This window comes from Hipposideros armiger, unplaced genomic scaffold, assembly GCF_001890085.2.
Source record: "Hipposideros armiger isolate ML-2016 unplaced genomic scaffold, ASM189008v1 scaffold_832, whole genome shotgun sequence".
Lineage (NCBI taxonomy): Eukaryota > Metazoa > Chordata > Mammalia > Chiroptera > Hipposideridae > Hipposideros > Hipposideros armiger.
The window spans coordinates 306,066-312,065 of NW_017732182.1; the positions used below are offsets into that span (position 1 = coordinate 306,066).

Consider the following 6,000-nt stretch of genomic DNA (forward strand, 5'->3'; position numbering starts at 1 on the left):
CACATTTAATTCAACAAACATGTATTGAGCTCCTGTGTACCAGAACCTCTGCTAAAAATAAGGAGATAGCTTAACAAATGTGCACAAATAGAGCTTCACCAGTGGAATAAGCATCATGGAGAAACTCGACATTAAAATGTGTTTCTGGAGAGAGAAGAAAGTCTGCATGAATAATAGGAATATAAGGATTGTCATGGCAAGGGAATATTAATGAAAGATGAATAACGGGATACATTTTCATAAAGATGCTCTGGAAAGGAGAGCTTGCTAGGCAGAAGAAAATTGGTGATAAATTTGGAGAGCTATGATTTTAGTGTGATTTTATATTGTCCTCTTTTTTTAGTATCTACAAAGAAAAATATCTGGAGGACTATATATCAAACTGTTAACAGTAAGTACCCTTGATGATGGGATAATGATAGTAGCAGTATCAATACTTTTAATGTTTAAAAATTGCATAATTATAACTAAAAACTATAAAATATGATATTTCAATAGCTGCTTTAAATTATATTTTTTTTAAAATTTCATTGGTAAGATCTAAGTGAAGCTGGGAGCCTTTTACAAGCCAATTTCTAGTCAAAATAACATTTGTGTCTATTTTGCCCATATAATGTTTGTGTCAAAATAGCATTTGATGTTCATGAGAACTGAATAGAAAACTGTTTTTGACTGGCTGAGAGACAGGTAGTTTTCTCTACCTAGAAAAATACTTGACACAGCCTTAAACTCAGGGTACCACTTGACTTTATTCTCTTCATTTGGAAAACAAAAATACAAGGAATGTCATTATGTAATCCTGAGAGTCTCCATGTTCTCTAAAATCCTCTGATCCCAACTTCTAGAAAACCTTAGAAATATTCACCAGAAAACAAGATAAGATGACACAGAGTTAAGACTATGTGATGATAGAACTGGTCAGGCAACAATGACCTTCTCTATTTCGTCATGTGAGGCATAGCATATCTCTGCCTTCACCTGTTCTAGAATAATGATAAATTTCTAACCAAACACTCTCAGCATCTTCTAGCCTTAGAAACTGACTAATTCTAACTCTTATTTTGTGTTCATATAGTGTTTTTTTAATTTATTTTGAAAAGTTTAGTGCACTCACATCCTCTTCTCATATTTCATAAATGTGATATGACAGTGGTAATACCTCATTTCTTAAACAGTAAGCATGGCACATATAGAAATAATAAGATTGAATATTATCTCAAAGACTATTCAGTTAACCATAAGAGAATTGCCAAATATCACATTGAAAAATTGTCCAAATGGTTTTAAACACAGCTCTCTCACTCAATGTTATTTTTCTTTAACTATGCAAAGTAAATCTCATATTCAGCTCAACTTTCCAATAAGAAGAGAAAAAATAGAAAAGTCAAATGTCATGTTTTCCCCAGGTATGAGGTAAAACAATCATTATAGATTTTGAATACATTCTGTTGAAATGTCTTCAGAAATTTCAGATGTTTAAAATATTATTTATTTGTGCATACTCTTAATATCCTTAATTTTCACTGGATTGTTATTTTAATCAGTAGACTGTGCCTGCCTTATTTTTAGTCACAAGTACTGTGCTTTGCACATGACATGTGCTTAGCGGGTTTACTGAAATGAGTAGTATATACATAGAATGCCGAACACTCCCAAATGTACAAATATTCAAAGTTACACACTTTGGGTTAATGCCTTTTGTTCCCCTAAAATCATTAATAAACAGGATATTTAAACAGCTAAGGACAGAAAATACGTGCCATTAAGTTGTGACTTTTTTGCTAATCTAGAATTATTCAAAGTGAAGAGTAGATATTTCATAGAACGTGGTGGTAGGCAAAAAAAGAACAGCTACCCAAAGATGCCCCCATTCTAATCCCCAGAATCTATGAATATGGAAGGTAACATGGCACAGAGAAACAAGGCTGTGCATGGAGCGAAGACGGTGAGTCAGCTGACACTGAGATAGGAATGGTACCCCGGATTACCCTGCATGCCCAGTTTAATCATGAGTCTCAAAAAGTGGAAAAGAGGTTAATGTGGATCAGAGGGGTGGTCGTGTGAGCAGCAGAGCTTGAAGGCTGGGCTGTGACAAGCGCATCGAGTTATTCCTGAGTTTGCAGATGTTTTCCTTTGTGATTGGACCATCTGTGTTTGCTAATTGGTGCCCGCAGACTTGAGGCTCCTACTTTCCCACAGACACTCGGAGAGAGGGGCTCTGCCTTCCTGGATGATAACAGTTAAGGAATGACATAATCCCCATGTCCTTGAGGAAGACATCCCTAAGTTATAAAACTGTCAAGAGCCAATAAAAAGTACTTATATCTCAAAGGGGCAGAGAAATAATTTATAATCTTTGCAAAGTAAATGCCTAGATGCAGTTATCTACAGTTTCATCAACCTGAGGGAAGCGTCATGGTCATCCTGGTCAGTTGTCAATAGGCTCTCCAGATTCTCTGCTGCCGATGAAGCTCAGGTGACGCCCGGTGATAGGTAGTCAGGTAGAATTCAATGCCCCTACCTCCCAACAAAATGGCTCTTGACACCCTAAACATGAAGGTCAAATGAAAGAGAAAATGAGAGTTCTGTGTTTCTAAATTGTTCAAGATATCATTTCAAGATAGTAGAAGTGCTGGCAATCTCACCGAGAGAAACTGTGCACAAAATGTATGCTTCATGTGAAATAAAGTTTTAATCTGTCTATGAAACAGTGTGGCAAGTTAAGAAAAATAGATGCGACAAAATGCAGGGTAATCACAAACCTCTGACTTCCCACAATCCTCATGAACCCGGTGAAGTTATTGTTCTTTTTGAATCTGAAATGTGTCACATGATTCACACAAGAGAAGGCATTACTTAAACAGATGCCTATGTTGGTAGAATTCTCTGATATTTTATTTGGCATGTGGAGCTGAGAATAAAGAATCCAATTCTTGAATTATGTGTAAATAGTAGAACAAAGCTGTAAAGAAATTGAATTTCAGTGTTATAAATCCAAGGTCCGAGTACAACTTGTGTCTGTTAGTATTCTGTGAAACTGGGTAAGTGAATCCACCCACGTAATTTCTCATTCTTTATCAGTAATACGGGGACAATTTTGACTCGATTTGCTCACTTTTCTTTACCCCTAGTGAACTTGCTATAATGCAAATAACCCTGATTTGCTCTCACCTCAGTGCCTTTGCATCCGCTATTCTCTGTCTCAAATGCTCTTACCCAGAATCCCCCATGTTCACTCCCTCAGTTCCTGAATATCTTTAATAAAACATTGTTTCTCAGAGACACCTTTTCTAATGGCATTTTATAAAGTGTAAGCCATACCTCTGAGCTTCCTGTCCTCTTTTGCTGATGTATTATTTTTTTTTCTTCATCACATAATCACCAGGTTGAGGAAAAAATTTCTTCCATCTACCCTTCTAGGTTCTTGGCTGACCCACCCTCCCATGTCTCCCATAATGAAAGAGAGAATAACAGGAGAAAAACAGTCAGAAATTTAATGACATGTATACATTCTGTGTACATGGGGAATGCCCAGGAAAACTGAGCAGACCACCCCCAAAATGTTCCAAACTGCCACCTTAAATACCATCTCCAGATAAAGACAAAACATTAAAAACAAAAACAAAAAAAACAGGGATGTTGGGAGTGAAGGAAGACAGTCATGGGAGATTATCAGGTCAAGCACAGGGAACGTTGGTGAGGTCTGACTTCTCCATCGATGCCAGTTTTGTAGATTCAGTCATCCTCCTTTTCCTGGTACAAAGAAAGGGACAGCCTTACAAATGGAGATTTCCCTTATAAATATAAATGTTTCATGCAGAAAGGTAACTTCTATTCAGTTTTCAGAGCCTTTCCTGTGGCTGCTTTTTCTTAAAAATTGCCATCTCCAGGTAATTCTACACCAGGAGCCACATTTGGGGTGGTATTAACATATTCTGCTTCCCTTCAACCATCTAACATACAAACTATTTCATGTATTTATGTTGTTAATTGTCTGTTTCTTCCCACTAGAATATAAATTCCCTCGTTGAAAGGAAGTGTTGTTAATTTGTTCTCTGTACTATCCCCAGAATTTGGAACAGTGCCTGATAATTATAGGTGCTCATCAAATAATTGCTAAATGAATACATCTTTCAAGGGTTATGCTATCATTAATTGCTCTCTCAGAAACCAGACTTCCAGGGCTTGTGAGTGTTTTCCTATCTGAGTATGTTATTTTTCTGTTGCAGGATCCATTGGGATAAATTAATAGTTTAACTTGAAAGGTAATTTGTCTGAATCCTAACAGAAAATCACTATAGTTCTTGCAAAATGCGCCTTGCCCATTTGGCTGCACGTCTGTTATTATCATTATATCCATCACCCCATACGCCTTATACTATTCTTCCTTCCCATCCTTCCCTAAAGGACACTTCAGTGTCAGACACTGGAACCTCTCCATCACCCTGTCTCATTAAACTTTCTGAAATCCTTCTACATCACAGTGGTGGCAATTCCATCAACGTACTCATAGACGATGGGGCTCTGTCAAGTACACCTGTGACCTGCAGCAAAAGTCATGCAAAAAGATGAAACATTTCATGTACACTGTACTTCGTTTACTGTAGTCAATCACATAATTTGTTGGGTATCTGTACCAGCTAAGAAACCGGTAACGCCTTATTGAAGCTAACTGAAGCCAGGATTCCAGAAGCAGGTTAAATGGCTCAGCAAACACCAACTGCTTCTTCCCATCCCAGGACACATACAGGTGTTCTTACCCTGATGTCTTCTCATTTTACTCACATTGCTTCTGCTCCATTTTAAATTACTCTAATGTGGACAGAAGGAGAGAGAGAGTGAATCATACTTTCAGCTCTCAGTTTTTGTTTTTCTTCTGTATTCCTCTTTTATCTATTTGCATGGGCTGGCCCAAGGTGGAAACGCAGAATTCTCAGGCAGTGCTCCTGCTTAATTTTATTTTCACTCCAACCAGGATTTATAAAGGTATGAAGCAGAGATTTCATCCTGCAGCAAGAGACAAGGTGTAGGCATGCTAACTTGTTGATCAAGGGAAGACTAAGGAAATCAAGCAGATGGAAGATTGGCTTGGAACCTTCTTATGGGAAGGAACCGAAACAAGCCTACTTCCATCCAGGGCGCTGGTGAGAGGAGAATATGACTGCGGCTAGGATCAACAGTTTTTTTCAGAAAATAATACTAGGTTTACATCAACACATGAAAAAAGTGAATAATCAAGTTCTAAAATTTCTTCACCATAAAGTATGGCAGTGGAGAGGGAACCAATTTTTACCTCTACCTTCTTAGGGTTTTTTGGCTGTGCCTGAGAATTAAACTAACATAAGGCAGAAAAGCAGGAGAAATGCATACAAATGTATGTATGTTTTACCTGACACGGGAGCCCTCATAAGGAAACAAAGACCCAAAGAAGTGGCAAACCCGAAACGTTGCTACTAGGTTGAACAAAGAGAGACAATTGTGGAAAAGATAATTGTTGTCTTTATCTGAAAACGACAATGTTTGTCTTTATCTGGAGGGGTATTTAATATAAATATACCAGGAGGCTAAAGGAAGGTAAAAATATTCTACCAAAGTCTGTTTGTACAAAATTCTCTTGGCTTTGACTTACTGTGAAAAATGTTTCTTTTTATTCCTTTGTTTTTTTTCTGTACAGAAAGGGCATCTTCACATGGGAGTGTTTATCTCCTGTTCTCAGGAAGAAAAGGTGAGATTTGAATGCCCTTTTGCATCTGTTGTTTTTAAGTGCCTTTAGCTGAAAATCATCCTTGTGCCTAACTGGCATCATTTGGGTGGCATATTCTGCCACCTCATATCTCAGCGACAATGATATTAATATACAAAAACTTTAAATTGGGAGTTCTCAACTGCTTTCTACAACCACATAAACATCTTGTTGATGTGTACGCACACTCTTGAAATGTTCTTTTTGACATGTGTAGACTCCATGTGCCCTAATCAAGAAAACAAAAAACGTTTCTA

At 37.4% G+C, this 6,000-nt stretch overlaps 1 long non-coding RNA gene across 1 annotated transcript in view; it reads left to right on the forward strand.

Moving 5' to 3' along the window:
* LOC109374548 (uncharacterized) overlaps positions 1-5,728 on the forward strand; it is a 57,400-nt gene extending 51,672 nt beyond the window's left edge. Inside the window, exons 4-5 of the long non-coding RNA XR_002122406.1 lie at positions 344-391; positions 5,675-5,728. This is a non-coding gene — a long non-coding RNA (uncharacterized LOC109374548). The remainder of the gene's footprint in view (positions 1-343; positions 392-5,674) is intronic.
* Positions 5,729-6,000: the final 272 nt, after the last annotated feature.